Source organism: Tursiops truncatus, chromosome 15 (genome assembly GCF_011762595.2).
Source record: "Tursiops truncatus isolate mTurTru1 chromosome 15, mTurTru1.mat.Y, whole genome shotgun sequence".
In the NCBI taxonomy this organism is placed as follows: Eukaryota; Metazoa; Chordata; class Mammalia; order Artiodactyla; family Delphinidae; genus Tursiops; species Tursiops truncatus.
The window spans coordinates 1,616,474-1,642,946 of NC_047048.1; the positions used below are offsets into that span (position 1 = coordinate 1,616,474).

A 26,473-nucleotide genomic window follows, 5' to 3' on the forward strand; every position below is an offset into this window, starting at 1 on the left:
TGTGCTGGCATTATCTCTCTTTTTCTGTGAACTGGGTGTCCCACGGCCGGCCCTTTGTAGAAGAATTTCCCCACCCACCCGGGGGAGGGGCAGGAAGAGTGTCCCCAGCTTGGGCATCGGGGTGGGTGCCGGGCTCCTGGCCACCCACGCGGGCCTGCTCTCCATCGTGTCCAGAGCAGTCAGGATGTGAGGGGTCTGCCCTTGTGTAGGAACCTGGTGACGGCTCTCCAGCAAGTGCCTGGTGGGTCAGAGGCCTGGCCTTTGGGGGGGAGCATGGATGTTAAAGGGGCGCCCCTTCCCCGGCCTCGTTCGTGTGGCCAAGAAGTCCTGGAGCCCAGCGCTGACCTGGACGTGACCAGCACACTCCTGCCCATGGACGACCAAGTGACCGGGTGTGGCCGCTCCCTGCTGCCGGGCTGGCCGGACTGAGAGCCGTGGCTGGGGTGAATGGGCCTCTGTAGCTCGAACCATTAAGTTGGGTTTCTCAGATCCGAACTTCACGGATCTGGTGTCTCCGTGATTTATATGAAAATGCAGTAGCAATTTACTGCACCTACACCCACCCTGGCTCTCGTGGGCGGGAGGAGTGCTGCTGTCACCTGGCGCGCTGGTGAGCTGCGTGATGGCAGGTGCAGCCTCCTTGGTTCACCGTGCAGTGACTTCCCTGGAGACTGCGTTGGAAAAGTTGAGCGCAGCATTCAAGCAGTGAATACGCCTGATGGCTCATGGGAGTCGGCCCTGGCTTGTGGTGCAGCCTGGCAGCGTGGGAAAGGGGCTTAAAAGCCATGTCCTAAAAATCAAGGAAACCCGCCGGTCATTTCACGTTCGCTTTAGAGATGCGTCTTTGGGGAGAAGGAGTCCGAGGGGATTATTTCATCAATGTTAGCTGGTGGCACGTGTCCCCCTTTGGTGGGGACAAGCCTCCAGGGCCAAGGGCCAAGTCTGGTGGGTGCAGATCTCAGGCAGGCGTACCTGCAGGCCAGGTGAGGCATGTAGGAACCCTGGGGTTGCCATGGCGTTAGGCGAGGGGGCCCACCCGAACCACGTGGGCAGTTCCTGAGACACTTAAGGACCAGCTGGGCTCCTGGGGCCCCGCTGATGTCAGCGGGGCAGCGTGGGGCTGACAGGCAGCCAGGTCTCTCCTGCTAGCATAGCAGGGAGCAAGGAGCTCGTGTCTCCAGCCAGCCAGCCCTCCCACCCCACTGCCGGCCCCTCCCGGGCCCAGGGCAGCCCAGCCAGGAGGGAGGTGGAGCCCAAGGACCAGCTGCTCACGGGGAATGTTCTCCTCCGCGTGCCTGGCCAGCGCGTGGCTGCCTGACCCGCTGCCCCAGGTGCCTGCTTGTCACAGGTCAGGTCTCTGTCGTCAGCCCGGGTCCCCGTCCAGGGCTCTGCCCCTGCTCTGCTCAGCCTTCCCTCAGGGGACCTGGTGACCCCCTGCTCCCCACCTCCAGATGTGCCTTCACCCTTGCCCTCTGAGTCTCACTCCCCAGGGAGCTCAGGGCCTAGGCCACAACCCTCAGATGCAGTGGTGTAGACGCCCCCTACCCCGGCCCCATCAGGTCCCCCGAGGCCTGTCTCCTGGGTGACGTGGAAGCTCAGCCCATTAGACGGGTGAGCAGAGGCTCGGCACTTGCCCCTGACCTGTAGGCTGGTTACAGAGAGACCCTGTCGTGACCCCGGCCCCGTTCAGGGAGAACTGTAAGCTGCCGTTTCTACCAGGAGGAACTTTCCCGTCGTACAGACGAGAAAGCAGAGGCCCGGAAGCATTGTGCTGGCTTGCAGGCGGCTCACAGCTCAGTGACTAAGGAGGATTCGAGGCCTGGGTCGGCGCCATCCCGGAGGGCCTCCTGTGGGACTCCCTTAGAACTGGGCTGGAGGTGGGGCAGAGAATGATGGGAAACAGAGCCCCGGGATTTTCTACTCAGAAAACCAACTTTTGCTCTGAAAGTGCTCACAACCTGCGTGAAGGTTTGGGTCCCTCGGGTGGTGGGGTAAAGGAGCCGGGGTGAGGTGGTAGGACTCCTTAGCCGCTGTGTGACCTTGGGCAAGTTGCTTCACCTCTCTGTGCCTCAGTCTCCCCAGTTCAGACTAAAGAGGGTGGCCTGATCACAGTGCTCCTCTCAGCACCATCGTGAGCTGTGAACCGGAAGTCAGCACCCGGTGGGGCCTGGGGGTTCAGCGGCCTTAACTGCTTCCCCAGGAGTGGGAGGCTCTTGGGAGGTGAGCGGGAGGTTGGGCTGGGGTCTCCGTGCCCTGGGAGGACTAGGAGGCAGCTGCCGCGGTGTCCCGCCAGCAGGTGGCGCTTCGGACCCGCCCGCTCAGCGACGCAGACCGCGAGGAAGGGGCCTCCGTCATCGCCCACAAGGCGGGGACCGGGTGGGGCTGTGTCACCGGTCGCGGAGCTCGCCCGCGTGCGATCGCCTCCCTCCCTCCCTCCCTCCCTTGCGGAAAACATCAGTGCTCACAGTGGCCGGCACGTTCCAGACACTGGGGTGGAGCCGGGGGGAGGGGGGACTCAAGGGCCTGTCCCCCACGGCCCCAGCTCCCTCCCTGGTGGAGGTGGGGTGGAGTGTGGGCGTCGAGCAAGAGAGAAAGTATAATGTCGGGGAGCTGAGAGCACGGAGAAGAATGGAGCGGACAGAGGCGGTCACTGACGACACGTTTGAGCAGCCTGGCGCGGGGTGGGGGGAGATCAGCGGTGGGGGCTAGGTGTGCAGTTGGGAGAGGGCCCCTGGAGGACCCCGACGGCACGCCGTCACGCCGTCACGTCGCCAAGGATTCCTGCTCCTTGGGAACAGGCTCAGAAGCTGAGCTCTCAGTGCAGAAGTGTCGTTGCCCGTGGTCGTCACTCGCCAGCGTAAATGCCAAATTGGGGTAAAAGAAAATTGAATTGCATTTCCCCACTTGTCACTAGAGAGGCAGCTTTACCCAGGACGTGCGTTTGCACTCCAGGGCAAAGGACCCCGGCTCGGGGGACGGGGGTGCCAGGGGAGGAGCTCGGGGGTGACACTGCAGGATGATGAGTGGACAGGACGTCTGGGGTGTGTAAACGTGCCGAGGGGCGTGGGCAAAGAGGCTGGTGTGGATTAGTGCTGAGTTCATGGAGACCTAAGCGAGTAAAACCTGTTAGGACGCTTGTTACACCGAGGGGAACAAGGTTTTGCAGGAAGGGATTTGGTCGAGCTCTGAAGAGCGTTTACATAGATAGTCTTAACGTGGAGACGGCGTGGCTCTAACTAAATTTGTGACGTGACTGCACTGGGAGGCGGGACGTAGGGGCCCGTGTTCTGTACAGACAGGGCGGTCACAGCCCGAATGTCAGCCACAGGAGTCGGGGCAGCAGGGGTGGGGCAGCGGCTGCTGTCCCACAGGCTGACAAGTCTTGAAACTGTGTGCACCTCACTCATTAAAACGACACAAGTTAGAGGAAGCAGGCAGTGCCCTTGGAATAACTGTTAAGGCAAATAATTTCTGGAATCCATAGCGGCTCTCAAAGTCATCTCATCAGTCCCCAAATCCTGGCACGTCGCCCATCGTGGGGGGGGTGCTGACCTCCTCCCAGGGAGCTCTGGCAGCCCTGGGTGGAATGGGCGGGTGGCCAGGTGATGGGGCTCTTGCTGGGCCCAGTCCTGCCCCTAAGACTCCCTGGTGCACCCCAGGCCCCGCACCAGAGTAAACAGCTCCACTAGACTCCAGCTGCCCTGCCCCCACCCCCTGGGAAAGGCTCTTCTGAACCTCCCGGTCCCCAGAGGCGCTCGTACACCTTACTGTATAATTACATATTTATGTGAGAAAGGAGAGGCCCTGGGGAGGGGGCACCCAAGGCGCTCAGAGAGACAGCGCGGAGCTGCAGAGCTGGACGGGTCCTGCCCACTCCAGGTACCTGCGCCCCCCCCCCTCCGTTCTCCCCTTTCCTTTGGGTGGCGCGGCCCCATGAGCAAGAGGTAGTCGGGTGGGAAAGGCATATCCCTAGGGCCACGTGCAGATATCGCGGTAGCAGGCCTCTGGCTAGGTGTTTTGCCCTCCGAAGAGCCCCTTGCCCACCTGCAGGTGCTACCCAGGGCGCTGTGGCCGGCGGGGCTCTTCACCCAGCCCTCAGCGCCCCGGCCGGCTGTTCAGGGGCATCCGGGCTGCCGTCCAGGCGGGGCCCGAGGGATTCGGCGTTGGTTGGGCGCCGGTATGTGAGGACCGGAAGCAGAGCCCAGCCGGCCTGGGGGCTCACAGTCAAGGCTTTGGGGGTGCAGCAGCCCGGAGATGCTGCACCCTCAGATGGAAGTGGAGAGGCTGCCTGGGGGTGAGCGCAGAGGCCTGCAGCGCTTCCCAGGTCCGGGCCGAGCCCCTGGATGCCTCTGAGGGTAGAGGCCAGGCCTGGGGTCCTCCCTCCGCCCTGATCCTGTGAGCGGCCTCTCCTCCGAGCCCTGCCTCTCACTGCTCCTAGACGGTGGTGCTCATGGACCCCGGGGAGGACCCTGAGGACACACTGCACACACACCGGTCCCGGGAGAAGACCTTCATCTTCGACATCGTGTTCGACCAGCACACCTCCCAGGTGCCCGGCCCTACCCACCAGCCCACGGCCCCGCTGGGCCAGGCCCGCCAAGGGTGTCCTCATGTGGGAGGGCTTGGCAGCCAGGTGACCTCATCCGTGACGTCTCATGGGGTCTCCCTGATAAACGAGGAAGTTGGTGCTCTGGGTCACTCCAGGGACAGGTAGCAGACCCCTTCCATGGATGCCGGGGGCCGCCAGGTGCCCGGGCTTTACACGCATCCTCATTTATTCCTCTGTGTGTCCATGTGTCCGTCTGTCCACCCACCCATCCATCCAACAAAGCCGTGTCCTGTCCGCCACGGGGCTAGAACACACTCCCTGCCCACAGGGGCTCACACCCCAGCCAGGGAAACAGGCCCGGCTCTCCGAGCAGACAGGTGTCTTCTGCTGCCGAGATCTTAATGGTGTCGGAAGTAGAAGGACCAGGTCATCAATTATTGAGCAGCTAGTGCATTCCAAGTGCTGTGCTTAAGTGCTTGTCACGCCTTGTCTTCCAAGCGTCACAGCAACTCTGTAAAATACACGGTGATATCCCCACTTTACAGGTGAGGTGCTGGCTTAAGGAGGTCAGCAACTGACCTGAGGTCACAGCTAGAGAGCTGCAGAACCAGGACAAGGTCCCAGACAGTGTCAGTCCAAGGCTGGACGAAAGCAGCACCAGCTTTGGAGTCTGTCCAACCAGGGCTCAGATGCTTCTGACTCGTGTCACCAGCCAGGGCTGCTGGGACAGTTAAGTGAGATGAAGAGCAGGCCCAGAGGGGGTTCAGGGAAGGCAGAGGAAGGGGGACCGTCCTTTCTCTCCAGTCCAGCCAGATGCCCATGCCCTCAGACACCAGCCCTGGAGATGTCCTTCCTTGAATACCCCTGTGGACAGGGAGCTCACTACCCACACACTCCTACCGCTACGTACTGCTGCCCTAAATGAAATTCCGCCAGCCTGAAACTTTCACTCGCTGGTCCTAGTTTTGTCCCATAAGAGGAGTCATAATGCCCTTCCCGGATTTCCCAACCCCGTCACTACTTTCCAGTCCTTTGCATTCTTTTTGATTTCTCTCAATTCATGCAGAAGCCCTGGAAAGGACTCATACCCGTTTGGTACCAAACCTGGCAGGCCTCATGGTGGGAGTTATCACTTACATTCTCGTGCGATCCTCGCTCACCGTGGTCTCACCGTGGGGCTCGGCGTGGTCCAGGCGGCTGCAGGACTGGGGTGGGGCTCGTGCCGTGGCTGCGCTGGCTGCCACCGTGGAGGTCCCTGTCCGTGTCCGGGGGAGCAGGGCGTTTGCAGGCACCATACACCTGTCCTCTCCAGACAGCCAGGTGCCCGACTCTGGTCGGAGTGTGCATTTGCCTGTCTTCCTTCCATCTGTCCGCAGGAAGACGTGTACCTTGCCACCCCCCAGCACTAGTGGAAGGCGTCATTTCTGGATACAACGTGGCGGTGTTTGCCCACGGCCCCTCAGGTGCTGCCAAAGGCCGGTGTCCCCCGGAGGGAATGAGGTTGGTGGCAGCAGAGCTCTTCCTAACAGCACAAAGCACCTCATACGTGCTGGCCTTGCACTGGTCCCTCTGCATCCGTTGGTTCCTTTGGTTCTTTCAACAGCCCTGAAAGGCAGGTAGAACGATCCCCCTGTCACAGATGGGACAACTGAGCCTCAGAGAGGTAAAGGGACTTCCCCAAGGTTACACAGCTGGTAGGAGTGAGTGTGGAACTCAACCCAAGCCTACACTTTTCTGCCCATGAAAACCGCAGATTTCTCCTCTGCAGTTACAAGTTGGGGTCGGCAAACACTCGCGAAGCTAAGCTACCTCTCCGCCTGAAAACTAGAATCACAGAGGGTCAGAGCTGGACGGGCCTTAATCCCCTCCCTATACAGGTGGGGAAACTGAGGCCCTGAGAAGCCTGGTCCGAAGTCACAGCTTGTTTATGGCATTCATTCATTCTTTCTTTCATTCAACGAACATCAGGGAGCACCTGCTGTGTGCTATGCTCTAGCAAAGGAAGAGGGCCATCTGGTCCCTCCTACAGGGCGAACCGGGAAGGAGGAGGTGAGGACCCCATGAAGCGGGACTGCTTAGAAAGCTTAACACGTACGTTAATTCTCCTATTACGAGAACAACACGAACACCTTAAAGCGAATTTGGAGAGAAGTGCAGACATCTCTTGGGCCTCCCTCCTCTGATACTGTCTGCATCTTCGCTTTGTATCCTCCCGCTTTCCCTGCCCAGGTTTTCTTCCCCAGAGTAGCCATCAGGCTGTTCAGACAGGATTTTTTTTGTTCTTGTTTCCAAAATGGAAACTGAGCATGTCAGAGCAGCCAGGGCGGTTTGCACAGTACGGGCGGCAGGTGTGACCAGGCTCCGGGGGGGGGGGCGAGCCCAGACCAGGAGCCCTGCTTTGGTGGGCATCCCATGCCTCCCGCAGGTGCTAGCAAGACCCACACGATGCTGCCATGGATGCGGGGCCCGGCAGCTACCTGCAGTTGCTCACTGACCTCTTCCAGGCCATCGAGGAGACCCATGAGAGCACGGACTGCAGCGCGCCCATGTCTTACCTTGAGGTGAGCCGCCCACCCCCTCGGCTGCCCTGCCTGCAAAACGGGCCTGATCATGAGTGCAAAACCCCACCTGTTACCCCAAGGGCCCCCCAGCCTGCGGGAAACCTCAGGGCATCCCAGACTTCCCTGGAGATGCAAAGCCCCAGTGATAGGTAAGCCCCTGTGCTTCTTTTGCATCAGACCTACTGCTTCCAGCGTTTCTGTCTCATCCCAGATTTATAACGAAGTGATCTGGGACCTCCTGAACCCGTCCTCAGGGCTTCTGGACCTGCGGAAAGATTCTAGGGGCAGCATCCAGACTGCAGGCATCATGGAGGTCTCCACCTCAAACATCCAGGAGGTGAGGGTCACGGGGGCCCACGGAGGGACCTGTGGCTCCTCCACGGCAGCCACGCTCACCAGTGCTCACAGAGCGGAGCCAGACGCACGGCTCCAAAGCTGCTTTCGAGCTAAAGGAACAGCAGACTTCCGCAGCACGTCCCCACTCTCCTCACCTGTGCTCAGGGCAGACATCACCAATGGATCACGCACTCTTCCCTCTGCATCCAGACGCAGGTGCGGATTCTTTCTTGGCAGCACTCCAGGCAGTCACAGTCAGAGTCGCCTTCAGGTCTGAAATCTGTTTGCCATCTTGATCCTAAGTCTGGCTCCCATAACGAGGGCGAGCTGTAAACATTTCTGCAGCCCTCTGTCTTTCTCTCTCCCTCCAGTCTCTCTCTGTGCAGCCCTTGGGGTGGGCCTCCCGTCTGCTCAGAACATTTCAGAGGCTCCCAATTGCCTCTGAACAGCATGGACTCCTCGGCCCCCAGGCCCTGGATAACCGTGTGCTCTAGCCATGCTGGCGTAGGCATGAGGCCACCTGCCCTTAGCACCGTCCCTCATGGGTTCCAGGTGCAGGAGGGGAGACTTCTTGCCTATTCTTTAATAACAACAACCATATGGGTCTCTCTCCACAATGCTCTGTGGTCCTAGCATGCCTGGCACACAGTAGGTGCCCAGCAGAGGCTCACTGGCTTGATTTCCACAGCCTCTTGCGCACAAGTGGATTTCAGGCCACCCGCCAACTCCAGCAAATCTGTACAACTGCCTGGAGTTCCATATGGAAAAGGGCTCGGTGGGTTAGAGATGGGTAATCCATTGGTGATGTCTGCCATGGGTAGAGGAGGCAGAAGTGGTGCTATAAGTGTCAGCAATCTGCCATTCCTGCTGGATTAGTTGACTCGATTAATTAATCTCTTCATGCCACAAACCAGAAATTGCTTCCACTGGATGTGGTTCTGCCATCAGCATCCCAGCTGGGGAAGAGCTGCCCTAAGGAGCTCGGGAGGGCACGTCTCCTTCTCTTGTTCTGCAGGGAGTGTGTGGCCACTCAGGGGCCCTTGACTGTCTGCCCGCTTCTGCCTCTGTCCTCAGACCATGCAGCTCCTCACCAAAGGCAACTGGCAGCGCACACAGGAGTCCACCGCCACCAGCAAGATGTCGTCCCGCTCCCACGCCGTGCTGCAGGTCACTGTGCACCGGCGCAGCCACGGCACAGACATGGCAGAGGAAGTGCACATTGGGAGGCTCTCCATGGTGGACCTGGCGGGCTCGGAGCTGGCGTCTCAGGTGCCTGTCCTCTTCATCTCCGTTACTCGCCTTGTGTCCATCTGCCCTTTAGTCTGGGAGCAGGACCCTGTCCGTCCTTGTTGCACACTGTCTCCAGCACCTAGGACAGCACCCGGTCGAGGGGAGGTGCCCACTACACGTTTGCTGAGCGAATGAATTCTCAGCAGGTATTGGGGGTCACTCCCGCGGAGCCAGTATTTATGGAGGGCTTCCCGTGTGGCAGGCTCTCCCGGGCACCAGGGACGTGAAGATGAGCGAGCCCCAGACCCTCACCCGCGGGGGGCTCAGAGCCTCTGGGGGCGGGCGGGAGACAGATGTGTAGCTGGTAGTTACAGCATGGGGAGGCCTGTGCCTTGAGATTCGGGGTCACACAGAGGCTGTGGAGCCCAGAGGAGGGTGGGGCCTCAGGGCTGAGCCTGAAAGGTCATCAGGAGTTTGGTGGGTGGAGGGAGCAGCGTGGCGGGGGTGGCTGTCGGGATGCCCTCCAAGGACCTGCCTCCTGCGCCCGCGCCCCTGGCTCGCTGTCCTTGTTGGCACGTGTTGCTGGGAGCGAGGGTTGTGCTCACCGTTGCCCCAGGGGCCGGAGCAGTCTTTGCGGACAGGGCCCAGCCCAGCGCCAGGAACAGAGAAGGTGCCTGAGGGAGGCCAAGTCAGAACAGCAGTAATATCGTCAACAAGGGACATTCTCGCGTCACTCTGATGCGCCAGGTGCTTCGTGTTCACCATCCCCCTAACCCCCGACACCTGGAGGGCAGGCGGCCTCGCGCCTGGTTTACAAACGCCCCGCTGAGACGGGGTGGTGTGATCGTGCCTGCACACAGGTATCAGGTGATCCGGCCTTTGGACCTGGAGGGAGCTGGCCTAGGTCCGTGCCTTTCACTGATGACATTTGTCCTCCGGTTTGCAGGCTACGCTCTGAGTCCTGGGGGTTTGTCAGTCATTGCATTGCTTCATTCAGTCACTCATTCATTCACCTGCCCTGCACCTGGCCCTGCCCTGGGTGCCTGGCCAGCTGGCCCAGAGGCCGACAGGTTCAATGTATTGTGTTAATATGGTATGAAATTTGAGGTACAGTGAGGCCAGCAGATCAGAAGATGACTGCCATTGGAGAGATAGTTTGCTACTCACAGGTCCCAAGAGGAGGGGGCAGGAGAAGCCAGGCCGGGCCACACGGGGAAGCACCAGGGTTGGTCTGGAGGCAGAGGGAACAAGGGGAAAGCACGGGCCAGAGCCTCTCTCGTGACTTCCATGGGAAGGCAGGCTGAACACTGGCCAGTTTGAATAATTCCAGCAGGCTCTGGGGCACAGGGCCCATCCCTGGTTGTCTGGTTGCTGCCCTGGGTGATGAGGGCAGGTAGACAGTGGCCCAGAGTGTGGGAGCCCCAAGGAGGAGGGGGTGGGGTGAGGGCTCTGGGTTGGCTGGTTTGCTTTTGAAAGGTGTGCTCACGGGTGACTTGTTTGTTATCAGAAGGAACTGGCAACCCTGGGAGGGGCAGCAGGGCCCCAAGATGACAAAACATTAGGATGCAGAAAATAAAAGACGGTTCATACACAGACAGATGTGGGTACAGACAGTTTCATGTAGACCAAGCCGAGTGTGATGGAGCCCTGGGAGTCTGCCCGTGCCAGCTGGACTCGGCCATGTGCTCAGGGGGCAAGGTGGAGACCAGCCTCCTCAGCTCTTAGCTCTTGGGGAGGCCATTGGACAGGGGGTCAGGCCCTAGGTTCTTGTTCTCCCTCTGCTCCAAATAGCTGTGTGCCTTTGGCCAGGCCCCTGTCCCTCTCTGGGCCTTGGTTTTAAGCTGTGTGCTCAGGGGCCCAGCGGGCTGTCTTCAGGTCTGGTTGGCTCTCACAGTCTGTCATTTCTTCACAGAAAATCACTCACAGAAGAGTTTGTTCCAGGGCACAAGGCGTCTGAGAAAACCCCCGAATTCTGGGGCACAGACACGTGACAGCTGCCATGGCCTGGTCGTGCTGGCCGCTCCCACTCAGTGAAAGGAGCAGCTCACGTTCGCTGCTCGCTTCTGTGGGCCCACCTCTGAGCTGGCCTCTTACACGCGTTGCCCGCCAAATCCTCACCACGGCCACAGCAACTGCCTCTTTGGACAAATAAGGAGACTGAGACAGGCTGGGAGACCTGTCTGAGATGTCATTTAAGCCGTTCTCAAGCCGTGCTCCAAACTGGCTCTAAAACCCATGTCCCTTAAAGAGAAAACGTTATTTTCCTTGCTGATTTCAAATGTAACCAAATCAGTGCAGAAGATATGGAAAATGTGGTTAAGCTAAAGGAAGAAAGTTAAAGTCCCCACAACGGCTGCCCTGAGAGGCAGTCATCCCAGCAGCAGTTGGGTGTGTGTCCTCCTAAGGCCCCTGCAGGCATCTTTATACATTTGTTCAGTGCTCAGACATCCAGCCACACTGTGGGCCAGACGCCTGCCGGTGTCCAGGCTCTGGGGACAGATGGCCAACCCAGATGACAGCTCCGTCATGGAGCTTAGGTTCTGTGGGGAGCAGTTAGGGAAAAACAAACGCATAAAAGAGCAAGATAGTTGCCGAGAGAGCTAAGCAACTTGGAGGAAATATACAGGGTAGCAGGTACCCCCGTGGGGTGAGGGGGCCTGGGCGCTCCCCAGGAGGACCGCTAGCTGAGACTGGGAGGACAAGAAAGCTTCGGCGTGGGGGGACGTTCTCGCAAAGACACACGCGTTCGTTATTTTTATCATAAAAAGGGGACTGTTCCGCCCAGGCATCCGTCTGAGCCCTTCTTTATCTCACTTCACAGAGAGCATCTTTTCAACATTGGTAAACAGCTCTACCTCACCCCCTTTCCTGGCTGTGTGGTATTCCACTGCAGAATCTGGTGTTGCTTCTGTCTCCAGTCCCTGGGCTGTGGGAGTGTAGTCAGAGCGTCCACCCTGAGCCTCCCAGGGTGGGATGGGGTTATCGCATCCTCTGGACCTCAGTCCCCTCCCCCTGGGGCCTGGGGTGGGGAGGTGGCGGGGTCGGGGTGGGGGGAGGACCACTTCCCCGCCAGCTGGCTTCTTCTCACTCAGACCCAGAACCGAGGCAAGAGGATGAAGGAGGGCGTCCGCATCAACTGCTCCCTGCTGGCGCTGGGCACCCGCGTCAACGCACCCAGCGAGAAGGGCGGCAGCCAGGCGCAGCATGTGAACTCCCGGGACAGCAAACTCAGGCGCACCTGCTGAAGGTATTAGCCCCTGGCCAGAGACAGGCGTGGCTGCAGCATCTGACTGCATCTTTCAGGATTTACCTGGGCCTAAGGGCCCTTCCAGGAACCCCTGAAAGCAGGAAAATCTCTGCTTTATCTGGAGAAATCATCTCTAGTCACTGCTCGAATCCCCCCTTCATCCCTCTGAGTGTGGTCCAGCCCATGCTTGCACACTCCCAGGGACAGGAAGCTCACTACCTCACCAAGGCTGCCTGTCTCATCACAGACGGTCTGAGAAAATTCCTCTTCATACTGAGCTGAATGCTGTCACCTTTATTCTACAGCAAGGCAGGGTGTAGGTAAACAGATAGGCAAAGCAACAAATAAATGGCTCTGTGAGTTTGGCCTCTCAGTCTAATCTACCTGCATCAGAGTGGAAGTAGGATGGGGCGGGCCTGCAGCAGGTCCATCTCAGCCTGCGCGTCACCTCCCTGAGCATTGACCCCTTGGTCCAGCCTCAGCTGCCCTTCTCAGGGTTTGGAGCAGGAACCCCAGATGGGCTGGTCCAGAGGAGCCCGGGACAGGTAGCGGAGGGATGGCGCCCCCGGGCAGGTGGGAACCCTGGTTCCCACCATCCCCAGCTCGCGCCTTCCACTGAGAAGGATGCTCTGGGAGGGAACAGCCGGACGGTGATGACTGCCCACGTCAGCCCAGCCAGCACGCACTTCAGGGAGGCGCGGACCACCCTGCTATACACGTACCGAGCAGGGAGGTGTGAACGACACCCTGCTATACACGTAGAACCAAGAGCATCAAGAGGACGGTGAGCCGCGCCCTCCCACCTTCCCTCACCCGCTCCCTCTGTCACTCTCCCGCCTGCTCCCTGAGTCCTACAGCTCTCCCTCCAGAGGCTCTAGGGGAGGGTCCCTCCCAGCTCGCAGGCTCCTGGCGCTTGGCTTGCGGCCACACCCCTCCAGTCTCTGCTCCGCCTTCTCCTCCTCCCTGTGCTCCTCTCTTTCTCCTCTTTTCTGAGGGCAGTTGGCATTGATTTGAGGGCCCTCCCTAATCTGGGATGATCTCATCTCAAATCCTTAATTACATCTGCAAAGACCTTTTTTTCCAAATAAGGCCACATTCACAGGTTTCAGGGAAAGGACTTGTCTCTGTGCCTGGCATCACTGTAAGCTCTCACTGCGATCTGATTCACTTCATTCTCAGCAACTGGCTCCCTGGGAGGTAGGTCCTGTTATTATCCCATCTAACGGAGTGGGCAGCGGAAGCACAGAGAGATAAAGCAGCTTCTCTAACCTACCACAGCTGGGGCAGAGCTGGTGTTGGGGCCCAGGGGGCCTGGCTCCAGAGCCCGTGCCTCACACTGCCGTGCTGTTCTGGCTACACTGCTGTACTCAGTGTAAAGGATTCATCTCTCTTTTTTTTTTGCGGTACGCGGGGCTCTCACTGCCGTGGCCTCTCCCGTTGCGGAGCACAGGCTCCGGAAGCGCAGGCTCAGCGGCCATGGCTCACGGGCCCAGCCGCTCCGCGGCACGTGGGATCTTCCCGGACCGGGGCACGAACCCGTGTCGCCTGCATCGGCAGGTGGACTCTCAACCACTGCGCCACCAGGGCAGCCCAAGGATTCATCTCTTAAGGCTGTGCGACACTCAATGAGATAATGCACATTAGCGACTTAGCACAGGAGTGAGTAGTGGCCGACATATGATAGGTGTTATTTTATTATCACGATTACCATTTGTCGACAGACAAGGGATGAGCCCTTCCCAACGTCCAGCTCTGAGCGAGGCGCCACCATAAAACCAGCACCAGCACTACGTCAGCATCATCAGAGCTTCTGCTCCCGCACGAACCCGAGCTTAGCCGAGGAGAAGGCAGCTAGGAGACAAGAACCCACACAGGGGAGTGTTTCATTTCCAACTGTGGCAAGTGCTCTAAACGAGAGCCACGGGGCGCCGCGAGGAACGATCGCAGAGAAGGCCGGGTTTAGAGGGGTCTTCCACCAAGGGGGACTGGCTCCTGCAAGGGAGCTGAGCCCCGAGCGCTAAAGAGAGCGTGTCTGTGCGGACTGAGGGCCAGTGTGCACGTCTGGTGAAACTTAAGTGCGTGCGCCCTGCGGCCAGCAATGTCACCTTCCACATCAACCAAAGAGAAACTCAGACCCACGTGCTCAGGGAAGTTGTGTCACAGGAAAGCCCCAAAGTGCCCGTTGAAGAGGAGGGGACAGCTGCCTGCTGTGTCCCTGTTGCGGCCCCGCTCTGCAGCTGTTACAGACAATGGGGTAGACCCATCTGTGCAGACGGACAGCCTCTAAGACACATCGTTGGACCAGAAAAGCAAGTAAAAGGACAGCAGCTACAGTCTGTTATGATTTACGTAAACCCCCCCAAAGCTGAACCCACACCCCCAAAACTCCCCACGTGTATCTCTCTAGCTTCCTGTATATGTATAAAACCGCACAGAGAAGGATTCGGAAGGGCTCACACCAAAACGGTAGCAGTGGTTACCCATGGGGAGGGTTTTCAAAAACCTCTTCGTGGATTGTTTGAATGTTGGGTTTTTTGTGGTAAAATACACATAACATCAAGTTCACCCCTTGAGCCATTTGAAACGGCCCAGTTCGGGGGCATTAAGCACATTCACATTTTTGGGCGACCATCCCCACCGTCCGTCTCCAGAACTTTCATCTTCCCAAACTGAGACTCTGCCCCGATTAAACACCGACTCCCTCCCCTCCCCCACTCCTGGCCCCACCCCCTACTTCCTGTCTCTGTGACCCTGACTCTCCCGGGGGCCACACATGTGGTGTGGATCATGGATCCTTCTGCATCTGGCTTATTCCACTTTTCATCATGTCCACCCATGTTGCAGCAGGTGTCAGAATCTCCTTCCCTTTTAAGACAGAATAGCACTGATTTACATTTTCCTGACAAAAGGTGCTGCGTCCTTCTGGCATAATCCATTGGGTGACAGGTGTCCTTCGCGGGGCAGCCAGCTGGCCCTGACCTTGGCCGCGTCCCGCCACCAGGTCAAGCGCAACCTGCTGAACGTGACCTACCACATCGCGCAGTACGCGGACGTCATCTCCGACCTGGGCAGGCAGATGAAGCACCCCGAGGCCAAGGTGGAGAAGCAGGGGAAGGAGAAGAGAAGCATCCCAGCGGCCGGGATGCTCAAGGTGGGGCCGTACACACACGCAGTGCCTCCTGCTGCTGGGCCGTCCGGGACACCAGAGGCCCACTGCGTCCTCCTGCCCTTCCTGGAGCGGTGTCTGCACTGAGCACCCCACCCGGGGTGACCGCCGAGCCCGGCCTGGCCTTTTTTTAAAAAATATTTTATGTATTTATTTATTTGTTTGGCTGCGTCGGGTCTTAGTTGCCGCACGCGGGATCTTTCGTCGTGGCACACGGGCTTCTCTCTAGTTGTAGAGTGCAGGCTCAGTAGATGCGGCGCGCGGGTTTAGTTGTCCCGTGGGATGTGGGATCCTAGTTCCCCGACCAGGGATCGAACCTGCGTCCCCTGCATTGGAAGGTGGATTCTTAACCAGTGGCCACCAGGGGAGTCCCCCGTGGCCTCAGGGAGCAGCCGTCTCTCTGCTCTCTTCTAATCTCTTCTTATCTTTCTTCACGCTGCCTATTTATTTTTTCCTCCCAAATCAGTTTCTTTTTATAATCTTTTCACTTTGGAATAATTTTAAATTTAGAAAAATTGGCAACGATACTACAGAGTTCCCAGCTTCCCCTAACGTTAGCGTCTAGGGTCTTCCAAAAAAGTGCACTGAGGCAAAACTCACACAACATAAAATTCACCGTCTTAAAGCAAACCCTTCGTTCAGCACATCCACCGTGTTGGGCAGCTGCTGTTTCTGTCTCGTTCTGAAACGTTTCCACCCCAAAGTGAAACCCATGCCCGCTAGGCAGCTTCTCTCCATCGCTCCCTTCTCCCCAGATCGGTTTGATCTAGGTCTCCTTTTGGGGTAGAGCACACCATAGTTTTACCCTAAAATTAATCAGTAAGTTTAAAAGGTGCCCATAAAAAATATCTGTAACGAAGACAAGTAAACATATGTACACACACACACACACACACACACACACACACACACACACATTCTTTTGGCTTATTAAGATAAGTTTTGGCATAGTAAATAAAGGATTTTTGAAAATCAATAAGAAAGAACCAACAGCCCAATTTAAAAATGAGGGTGAGGAAATGAATAGGCAATTCAGAGAGTTTCTAGTGGCCATAAACCTAGGAAAAGATTCTCAATTGCATTAGGAAACAGAGATACAAATTGAAACAATTTTCACTTATTGGACTGGCTAAAATTAAAATGTCACATAGCATTAAATGGATAATATAAAATAAAGTATGGAAGGCAGCCTTAACCACTATTATTGGGAGTCTAAATTAACACTTCTCTTTGGAGCCTGTTTTACCTGCATCTTTTCAAACTTTAAGTGTATGAGTTCTGTTGCCCAGCAACTTCCCCCAAGTCTACCAGGAGACGCATGCGCTCACATGCCCATCAAAGGGGATGGGACAAGCTAACTGGTGGGTCCCTCCTGTGGATCACCCTGCAGGTGCTACAGAGAATGGGGCAGACCCATCTGTGCAGATGGACGGCCTCCAAGACCATTGCTAGATGAGAAAAGCCAGTTAAAGCGTAACAGTCATAGCCTGCTATAATCTACCCACCAGGAAACCCATATATCTCATTAGATACAGTTATATGTACAAAACTGCACAGAGAAAGATCCGGAAGGGCACATATCAAAATGATAGCAGTAGTTACATGTGGGTGGGGGACTGGGGTTGGGGGGAGGGCAATCAGATGATCAAGTCTTGATGTATTATTCGAATTTTTATCACCAAAACGTGTTCCTGTATTAGATGTGTAAATACATCATATTTAAAACGTTTCCTGATTGTTATAGTAATATGTGTTTATCATTCAAAACTTGGAGTATGCTGCAAAGTGTAAGAAGAAAATAGAACTCACTCATAATCCCACAACTTGGAGATACCATTGTTAGATTTAGCTATTTCCTTCCAGTCTCTTAAATAAATCCGTACACACATGCACAGCAAAATTGGGAGCTGGGGGGACTTCCCTGGTGGCGCGGTGGTTAAGAATCCACCCGCCAGTGCAGGGGACACGGGTTCGAGCCCTGATCCGGGAGGATCCCACATGCCACGGAGCAACTAAGCCCATGCGTCACAACTACTGAGCCTGCACTCCAGAACCCAGGAGCCACAACTACTGAGCCCACGCACCACAAGTACTGAAGCCCATGCGCCTAGAGCCCGTGCTCTGTAACAAGAGAAGCCACCGCAATGAAGAGTAGCCCCCACTCTCCACAACTAGAGAAAGCCTGCACGCAACAAAGACCCAACACAGCCAAAAATAAATTTAAAAAAAAAGTTGGGGGCTGGGATCAGGCAATGTCACACATTTAATGAGTACCTACTATGTAACAGGTGCATATCAGTGTTGGAGATGCAGGGAGGGAATGAGCCATACACAGACCTGGTTCAGAGTCGTCCAGCAGAGGAACTGCACATGCAAAGGCCCTGGGGTGGGAGTGGGTTTGATGAGTTCAGGGAGCAGAGGGCCGCCCACGTGGCTGGCACCTGAGGAGAGCTGCATGGTGGGAGCTGAGGCTGGAAGATGTTGAACAGGGGCCTGGGTTTATCCTGACTGTAACGGGAGGCCAAGGAGACCTTGAGCCGGACAGCAATGTGCCAGGAGCCCCCTTGAGCTGTGTATTCGAGAAGTGGAAGTGCGACTACTCACAGGGCAGGTGGGGGATTCTCCACGGCTGGGGTTTTGTGTGGAGACCGTGACAGGAGTTGAGGAGGAGGCCAGGAGTGACCACAGTGGTCAACTGTGAACACCACGTAGAGGAGGGAAGTAGAAAGCGCTCACACTTTTGTTACGAGGATTTTCCAGTATGCACAGAAGGAGGAAGAGCAGTAAAGCGAGCCCTCGTCACCCACTCTCCAGGCCTTGTTTCTTCCCACGCACTTCCCTCAGCCTATTATCTTGAAGCAAATTTCAGTCATCATATCACTTCATTCGTAAGTATTTCAGCCTATAATCCCTAAAAAATAAAGGCTCTTTACAAAACACATAACTACAGTATCATTTCCACACCTTAAAAAATATTAACAGGGCTTCCCTGGTGGCGCAGTGGTTGAGAGTCCGCCTGCCGATGCAGGGGACGCGGGTTCGTGCCCCGGTCCGGGAGGATCCCACATGCTGCAGAGCGGCTGGGCCCGTGAGCCATGGCCGCTGAGCCTGTGCGTCCGGAGCCTGTGCTCCGCAACGGGAGAGGCCACAACAGTGAGAGGCCCGCGTACCGCAAAAAAACACAAAACAAAACAAAAGAGATTTCTGACATCGCTTAGATTGTCGGAAAGTTGAGCACCTATTGGCTCTCTGGTGATACAAACACATTACTGTTAATTTTTTACCATGAAAGATGTTGGATTTTGTCAAATACTTTTCCTGTATTATTGAGATGATCATATGGTTCTTGTCTTTCATACTATTAATATGGTGTACCACAATTACTGATTTGCATACGTGGAAGCATCCTTGCATCCCAGAGATAAATTCCACTTGATCATGGCGTATGAGCTTTGAGTGTGCCATGGATTTGGGGTTGCTAGTATTTTAATGAGAATATTTTCATCTATGTTCAACAGGGACATTGACCTGTAGTTTTCTTTTCTTGGTGTCCTTGTCCGGCTTTGGTATCAGGGTAATGCTGGCCTCGCGAAACGAGTTTGGGAGTGTTCCCTTCTCTTCAATTTTTTGGAAGAGTCTGAGGATTGGTGTTAATCCTTCTTTGAAGGTTTGGTGGAATTCACCCCTGGGCTTTTCTTTGTTGGGAGGGCTTCGATTACTGATTTAATCACCTTACTCATTATTGGTCTGTTTAGATTTTCTGTTTCTTCATGATAAAGGCTTGGTAGGTCGTATGTTTCTAGTAATTTATCCATTTCTTCTAGATTAACCGATTTGTTGGCACAGAATCGATCATACTAATCTTATGAGCCTTTGTATTTCTGTGGTACCAGTCGTGATGTCTCCTCTGTCATTTATAATTTTATTTATTTGCATCTTCTTTTTGTTTTTTCTTAGTAAGTCTAGCTAAAGGTTTGTCAATTTTGTTTATCTTTTCCAAACACCAGCCCTCAATTTTGTTGATCTTAATTGTGTTGGTCTCTCCTGTTGTTTTCATGGATTTCTGCTCTCATCTTTGTGATCTTAATTGTGTTGGTCTCTCCTGTTGTTTTCATGGATTTCTGCTCTCATCTTTGTGATCTTAATTGTGTTGGTCTCTCCTGCTGTTTTCATGGATTTCTGCTCTCATCTTTGTTATCCATCACCTTCCTTCTGGCACCTTTGGGTTTAGCGTGTTCTTCTTTTTCCAGTTCCTTGAGGTCACTGCTGTCATTTTGAAGTATTCCTTCTTGGATCTTTTCCTGTGCGGTGCTGTAGACATAAATGTACCCAGAGAGGTATGTGGTGTGTGTGTATGTGTATGGTGGGGTGGCTTTGGGTTTTTGTATAAATGATTTCAGACTTTAGCTGTTATTCTTTAACTTGTTTTTCTCAGCCATCGATGTGTCTTGGAGGCCGTCCATCTGCAGAGACGGGGCTCCCTCATCTCTGTAACAGCTGCAAAGTGTTCCATAGGATGTCCATACTGGAGTCTGCTTATCCTGTCCCCTCTGATGGGCACTTTGGGGCTTTCCAGTCACATTACCTCCTTGCGCACATGGGTGCCTATTTCTCTGTGGTAGATCTGGGGCTCAGGTTTCTGCTGGAGCAAGAGGGTGAAGGAAAATTTCAAAGAAGAGTGGTTGCTGGTGATGCCACGCTGAGTCCCATGGCGCCAGCAGAGGGCTTCAGGGGCTGGTGGGGGTGGAAGATGGCATTGTTGTAGAGCATCTATAAAGCTAGGTGATGACCGGGAAGCTTGGGCTTCTTTGGGGTCAGGGGTCAACAGAGATGCATGCCATAATGGCTCTCATCCTGCTGGCCTATTAGTTATTGGGACTGGCCTTGGTGGTCTGAGGAGGTGGGCAGCGTCATGGAGGGGATGAGGGTCTCATGGTGAGCCCTGAGGGCATGAGGGGCTTCCCTTGGGTCCTGCTATGGCAAGCCTAGGGCAGCAGTGGGCAGCTTGTGTCCACGGCTCTGCCAGGATCGTTCCTTTATGAGCATTTCCTAGGATATCATGTGTTCCCCAAAGCCTTGTTTTAATGACTGCAATGATTTGGTCGTCTGGACGCATCATAATTTATTTAACCAATCCCAGATGGCTTGATGTTTAGGGAAAAGAAATCCCTTGACCACTGCCCTCAAAGTCAGGGGCACCAGCCGCATGTGACCAGAGTGGAGATATCTACTGGGACAGGCAGGGAAAACCATCGATTAATCACTGGATAGCTGTTAGGTAGGAACTGATCACGGGAAACAAAGACTTACATTCGTGGAACTTACATTCCAGCAGGAAAGGCAGGTGTTGAACATTTACCACGAAATGTTACCGAATTATCGACATGAAGAAGACTGCCGAGGTGCAGGTAGGATGTTTTCAGAGCAAGTGGCACATGGACCCAGATCGAGAGTCTAGGAAGGTTCCCCTGAGGAAGTGAGGTCAGAGCTGAGACAGCTAGCCCAGCCCCATTCGTCCTTGGATTCCTGAGACTCAAATCCATGCAACCCAACCGCAAAACGGGCAAACAGAGAGTCTAAATCCCTCTAAATTAACCATTCAAGTATCCACCCATCCACCCATCCATCCACCCATCATCCACCCATCATCCACCCATTCACCTGCCCATCCAGCCATCCACCCTCCCATCCACCCACCCATCCATCCATTACCCACCCATCCATACACTGTCTATAAAGCCTGTCCTTGGACCCGATCCTGTGTGGCCAGGCAAGCATGGATTCCACCCTGGCCTAGGTAGCACTGCTCCCGGTGCAGCTGGCTCTCTTCCTGTCCCCAGCCGCCATCCCTCCGCCCGACACAGAGAAGGACAGCCGCCTGCAGATGAACGAGATCTGGGCGCAGCTCGTCGGGGGTTTCAAGGAGCAGCTGGAGCTGTGACGCAGCCTGGCGGAGCTGGAGAACACCAGCATCGAGCTGCATGTGGACGTGTCCCACTACCTGCTGACCATGGCAGAGTGAGTGCGCCCACCCTCCCAGGGATGGGCCGGGGAGGCCAGCAGGACCTGGGGACCCTGGGGTGGGGAGCTCCTTTTTCTGCTATTGTCCAGCCTCCCTCTACTGCCAGTGGGTCCCCAAGGGGACTTCAGCCAAGGGCACCCTCGCTGCCCTGCTCTCCTGGCCTGTGGCTAATCTGGGCCAGTGGGAGAGGCTCCCAGGCCCCTTCGACCTCCTTCTACAGGTGGAGTCCAGGGCCAGCCCTGGCAGGTTAGGGTCAACCCCATTTTACAGCAAGGATGTTGAGGTCAGAGGGGATGTGGGTTTGCCCGAGGTTGTACGTCCACTCGGCCAGGGTCTTTCTACCATTCCACACGCACTTGCGGTTCCTACCTACTGTGAGTGACTGACTGCCTGCAGAGGAGCTGGCCGTGCACTTTGTCCCCCAGACCAGGAGCACCACAGGGTGAGGGGGCGCTGTTAACACCCATGCTGGGCTGCCAGTGGACAACCTAGGACACGTGTCCTCTCTGCTTACAGGCCGCAGCGCTGGGACTTGAGTCCATTTCTTCGCCAGACCTCCCCCATTCCTCCCCTGCCTCCTTCCTTCCTGTTTATTTTCTTAATCACGCAAACAGCAGGGCACCGCACTAGAGGAATTCTAATAAAGGAAGCGCTCCCTCCATCCCACCCGCCGCTCCCAGCCCTCTCTCCCTCTGGGTCCGCCTTCCTTGCAGTTTCCACATGACCCTCGTTGTAGTTTAGGTTCGGTCGGGCGCCCTGCGTGCCTTTGGAGGTGTCGCCCTGAGCTGGGTCCTCCCAGCCCGTCCTCACGGAGCCCCGGCCGTGCTGCTGTCTCCAAGGTTCACAGCTGAGGGGACCGAGGAGTGTTTACGCGGCAGGCGGCCCCCGTCACCCAGACGGTCCTGGGTGGGTCGGATTGGAGGCAGGGCGGGCACTTTGTCAGTCCGCCATCCTGCCACAAAGGTTTACCAATTCTTTACTTCCTTCCAGTTTTGCTCATGAATTCTTGTTCTTCGTAAGCATAGAAGGCACCAGGTAGCAGACCCAATCCTGCCCCGTTTTCACGCCCACGCCGGCCAGTAGACCAGCTGGGACCAATGGGGACTCTGAGACAGGGGGATGCCAGGGCTCCCCAGGCTCCCCGGGCGGGGCCTGCGCTCTGACCCCTGACCCCTCTGTTGTGGCTGCAGCTGGGAGCGCGCACAGGGACAGACCCCCTGAGAGGGCCGAGGAGCCGGTGGAGGCCGACAGGGTTGGGGACTCGGGCAGGGCCGCGGAGCCGCATGAGGTGGCCCTGGCCAGAGGGGAGGCCCACATGCTCTGGCCAAGCAGCGGGAACCCGAGGCCCTCGAGGTGCGGGAGGGACCCGGCGCGCCACGGTCACAGCAGCGCTGCTGAGAGCTGCTAACGCTTTCTGATGGCAGCCGGTGCGCCAGGGCCTCCTACAGCAGTCCCCTGGAGCAGGGCCCATCACGACCATTCTATAGATGTGAAAACAGGCTCAGAGACGAGAGAAATCGTACCCGATCCCCAGAGAGCAGGACCCGACCTGAGCCTGACTCCGAAGTCCAGGCCCCTTTGAGTTAGACTTATGGCTACACTAGGGGGGCGCAGGGGGCCGCGGAAATGGGGCACGAGTGGTGGCGTGGGGTCTACCGAGACCCCCTGCCTGTCTGTGGGCGCCTGCAGTGGCCACCGTGTGGGGAGCACTTTAGCCCCGCATGGCTCTCCACCGGCGTGCGCTCCGTCTCCCTGAGTCTGGTCTCAGGCGCATGGCACAGGGACAAGAAGCATGGTCAGAGAAAGCCCAGACTCCAGGCTCCTCTCTGGAGAAAGAGCTCTTCTCACATTCTTGTCTTCTGAGAAGAGCAGGCTGTTTATATGAGCTGTTTATATAATAGCTGGTTATCTCATAGTCTCACTTCAGAAAAATGACCGAACTGGAGCTTGATGGAGACTTTGGGGAAAATGCCAGCGAAGCTGGCTACTACTTCAGCCCATTCGTTAAATGTTAGCAGGTGTACTTTCAGGCAAGTGGAGAAAACATCTGATGATGTCATGTTGCTAAAACGGGCAGCGTTTATTTCACTGAAAGGCTATTCGCCAAACCAAGAACCTCTTAATATTATTGCCTCTGCCTGCAGCACTTTGGAGATTACTTGATCTCACTGAAAAAGTCTTCCAACATTTAAAAGTAAGAAGAACGCCTTTCTCTTAAAGAGATAATGTGCATCGGCAGAGTATGGCCTTCGAGAGCCAAGCATAGATATTGAGCTGCAGCCTGCAAATGCGAGTCTATCAATGAATCATTGAGCTGATCGATCAGTCAATAACAGATCAATGTTTTAAGTGTCCAGCTCAGGGCCAGGCCCTGAGGACATAAAGACGAACAAGATACTCTCTAAGACTTAAGCTGTCGATCTACTGGGAGGAGACACAAACCACTATGTACAACCCAGTACGATAGCAGGATGATAGACATAGCAACAGGGTGCTGGGGAGCTGGCAGCGGGGGCTGTGGATTCAGCCGGGGGGTCTGGGAGGACCTCAGGGAGGAGAGGAGGATCTTGCTAGGGGAGCTGAGCCAGCTCCACCCAAAGTGGTCCCCTCAGCCTTCCCTGGTGGCACAGTGGTTGGGAATCCGCCTGCAGATGCAGAGGACACGGGTTCGAGCCCTGGTCCGGGAGGATCCCACATGCCGCCGAGCAACTAAGCCCGTGCGCCACGACTGCTGAGTCTGCGCTCTAGAGCCCGCGAGCCACAACTACTGAGCCCGTGCGCCACAACTGCTGAGTCTGCGCTCTAGAGCCCGTGCTCCACAACAAGAGAGGCCACCGCAATGAGAAGCCCGCGCACCACAACAAAGAGTAGCCCCCGCTCGCCGCAACTAGAGAAAGCCCGCATGCAGCCACAAAGACCCAACGCAGCCAAAAGTAAATAAAATAAATGAATTTAGAAAAAAAAAACAAAACAAAGAACAGAAAAAAGCAAAGTGGTCCCCTCTCGGTCCCAGAGGATGAAGATGCAAAAGGCTGGAGCACGTCCTCTTGGGCTGCACTGGGGGCTGTTATCTGACCTGCTTCCAGGCACCGTGATTTGGGGGAAGGGATGTCGGCAGCTGCAGCCCCAGGCGTTACTATCTGGGGGTCTAGATGGAGTTACGTGGTGTGGTGGCGATTTTAGGCGTCAGCTTGGCCAGGCCACTGTCCCCAGTGATTCCATGAAATGCTCATCTAGGTGCCACTGTGAAGGTATTTGGTAGGTGAGACGAACATCTACACTCAGTTGACGGTAAGTAGAGAGTATCTGGGATAGTGTGGCTGGGCTCATCCAGTTGAAAGGCCTTGGCAGCAGAAGCGCAGGTTTCCCAGAGAAGAGAAAATTCTGCCTCGAGACTGTGGCATCAGCTCCTGCCTGAGTTTCCAGGCTGCTGGCCTGCCTGACGAATTTTACACTCACCAGCCCCGATTCTTTAAAGTAAGTCTGTGTGTGAGTCCATGTATATATATATGTATATATACACGTATACATGCAAACGTGTACATAAATGTGTGTCTATGTGTTTATATACACATACACACATGTACATAAACACGATAAATAGATACATGTATGTGTCTCTCTCTCCTATTGGTTCTGTTTCTCCGGAGCCCTGACTGACCCACAGAGCAAGGTAAAGGGTCCCCAGCAGACCTCAGAGGCCCCCCAGCCGGTTTTCTGCAGGAGGGAGGCGGTTCCCAGTGGCTGCAGTGGACAAGCTGGTTGACCAGCAACACATCCTAAGATCATGTGAAATAAAGTGCAAGGGTACTCAGATGGCTTCCTCCTCGCCACCTCCAGAGCCCGGCTCAGCAAGGCCTCCCCCCGCCGCGCCGCTGCACACTGCGACCGTGGGGCGTATCCCCAGCGAGGGACTGCAGACTGAGCTTATGGCTTTGTTCATCATCTTCCCCCCCTGGGTCTATAGGTTGGCGAGCGCAGGGGTGTTTGTTGGCCTCAGTCGCTGCTTTGTGCCCAGTAATTACAGCAGACGCCCAGTAAACAGCAGTCGGGTGGACGGATGAACGGATGGGTGGGAGTGACCCTGAGCAGAGCCTTGGGGAAGTGGGCACCCGAGCCAACCCTGGCAGAGGCCCCCTCCTCTCCCCGCCACCCCTCCCTTGCTTCCTTCCTGTTGACGATGACACCTGATTAAACTGTTCAGGAACCCAGAAAATCCTCTCACTGCCATGTCAAGGCCCCCTGAGAGCAAAGAGGAGATGGAGGGAGGAAGGAGGGAAGAGCGCGGTTGAGGAGAAGGGAGAGGGGCCAAAAGCCAGAGGGGGGACGTTCCAGAAAGGCCCGAGCTCAGGAGCTCACAGGAGACATAACCCCTCACAGGGCTGTGGGAGAACCAAAGGGTAACTTCAGTAAACAGCCGGCACGTAGTAGGTCCAAACATGGTGCATCAAACACTCATTATTTAGTCTATTTCCAGGATTCACTGGGTGGTCCCCGAAAATAATAATATTCTCTTCTCTCCGGTTCGCTGTTGAGATGAAAACATGCTCCACGTGCCGAGGTCGGCGGCACCTTCCCCAGCGCCACCAGGCAGGCAGCACCGGCCCGAGCAGGGCGCCCCTCCTGCCCCGGCGCATCCGAGGCCAGTGCCGGCCTCCCCCGGACACACGTGCCCTCCGCCGTCAGGGCGGTGAAAGCCGAGCGTGCGTGCCTCAGACGTGACCGTCACCGCGCGCCCTGCCAGCGGTGGAGCTGCGACAGCGCTGCACCCGCTCCTTCCGCTGAGGGGACTGTGCACCGCGCGCGACTGATGCCACAGGCCCTTCCCCTGAGGGGGCACGAGTGCCTGGCGCCTGTACCGGAGACATGCGTGTTCACCGCATGTCCCCTCACCTGACGAGGCTGTGACAGCGTATATGTGTCCCTTACCCGTGACGGTTCACCACACGCCCCCTCGTCTGAGGAGGCTCACGCAACAGCGCACGTGTACCTCAGACATGACCGAGAGCAAAAACTTCGAGCCCCGAGGAGACTGCAGGAGCGCGCGGTGTCCCTCAGACGTGATCGGTCGCCACGTATACCTGAGCTATGGCCGATGCCGCACGCCGCCACGCCGGTGGAGCCGTGACATCGGTGCACGGGTACCTCAGACGTGACAGTCCAGCAACGTCCCCTCCTCCGAGGTGGTGTGACAGCATGCGCGTGTACCTCACGTGACCGATGCCACACACACCTCCAAGCGGGGAGGCCGCGACAGCAGTGCACCTGTCCCTCTGGCGTAGCCGGGCGCCATGTGTGTCCTCTCTCGAGGAGGCTGTGGCAGCTAAGACATGACTGCTCACCACACGCCCCTCACCAGAGG

The 26,473-nt window shown here is 56.3% G+C and overlaps 1 long non-coding RNA gene across 1 annotated transcript; it reads right to left on the reverse strand.

Annotated features, from left to right (window-relative positions):
- Positions 1-2,445: 2,445 nt before the first annotated feature.
- LOC141276580 (uncharacterized) lies at positions 2,446-11,747 on the reverse strand. Its single transcript, XR_012326462.1, has 3 exons — positions 7,602-11,747; positions 5,687-6,154; positions 2,446-5,060 (listed from the first exon to the last, which is right to left on the reverse strand). It is a non-coding gene; the product is annotated as an uncharacterized lncRNA (long non-coding RNA).
- Between the last annotated feature and the right edge of the window lie 14,726 nt (positions 11,748-26,473).